The sequence below is a fragment of the Gavialis gangeticus genome, unplaced genomic scaffold (genome assembly GCF_001723915.1).
Source record: "Gavialis gangeticus isolate Ggan-Ray unplaced genomic scaffold, GavGan_comp1, whole genome shotgun sequence".
Lineage (NCBI taxonomy): Eukaryota > Metazoa > Chordata > Crocodylia > Gavialidae > Gavialis > Gavialis gangeticus.
This window is the reverse complement of record NW_017729025.1, coordinates 127,399,818-127,400,946: the sequence shown is the minus strand read 5'-3', so window position 1 is coordinate 127,400,946 and position 1,129 is coordinate 127,399,818. Positions and strand designations below refer to the sequence as shown.

Below are 1,129 nucleotides of genomic sequence, written 5' to 3'. Positions count from 1 at the left end.
GGTCCCTTCCGACCCTAGAAACTATGAAAATATGAAACTAAAATTAGTACACAGTATGGGCACATGTCTACACGTGCATGCCTGTACTGCACAGTAAATGTGGCAACTTACACTGACTTGAGCATAAATTTGATACCTGCATTATGCAGGTATCAAATTTATGCCCAACTAGTTACTGCACAGTAACACATGTGTAGACGCATTACTGCACAGTAACCCAGGGGACCTCCTGCTGGGTCTGACCAACCACTAGGGGGGTGGCCTGAGCCTGGCTTCAACTTAGGACTAAAGTTAGACCCAAATGCTGGCAACCAGTTCTGGCTTCAACTTGGGACTAAAGTTAGTCTCAAAGACTGGCAGCCATGGGGTCAGAGCAGGGGTTGGCAAAACATGACCCGTGGGCCAGATCCGGCCTGCCAGGCCATTCTATCTGGTCTGTGGGGCTCCTAGAAAAGAATTAAAAATTAATATTTATCTGCCCCTGGCTGCCTGTCAAAGGTGACAGGAGACAGGGGCAGTAGGACCCAGGGGAAGCTGCTGGCAGGAGCCAGTGGCAGCAGTAGCAAGACCCACCAGCCCCGTTCCTCCCCTCCTCCCGCCCCTGCCAGAAGCTGCCTTAGCAGAAGCCTCTAGCCTAGGACCCTGGGCCTGCTCCTCTCCTCCCTCTGCCGGAGACAGAAATTCATGTAAGAATGGGCGGAGGGAGGGGAGGATCACCAGTGCCACTAGAACCAACCGGCACCATGCAGTTCCCAGCTGGCAGCCATGTGGTGCTCCTGCTGTGTCCCATGGTCACAGCCCTGCAGCCGGAACTGCATGGTGCTGCAGCTGCAGGTGGGGAGCAGCAGATGTGGGGGGCGTGGCAGCGAGGGCCGGCGCAGGAGAAGGGAGTGGCAGCAGGGTCAGCACAGGGGCAAAAGTGGAAATGGGGGCCGGCACAGGGCAAAAGTCGCAGCAGGGGCTGGTGCGGGGGAGGTGGAAGTGGCAGCAGGGACCAGCACAGGGTGGGGAGTGGCAGCAGAGGCCAGCACACAGGGGGCGAATGGTAGTGGGGGCCAGCATGGGGGGGAGTGGCAGCGGAGGCCAGCGCAGGGGCCGGTGGCAGAAGGGGCCAGCATGGGGGGGGGGG

At 58.4% G+C, this 1,129-nt stretch overlaps 1 protein-coding gene across 1 annotated transcript in view; it reads right to left on the bottom strand.

Annotated features, from left to right (window-relative positions):
- The window catches only part of KIAA1549L (KIAA1549 like), a 360,085-nt gene that overhangs the window by 98,167 nt on the left and 260,789 nt on the right, over positions 1-1,129 (bottom strand). The gene's annotated exons all lie outside the window — the stretch shown is intronic.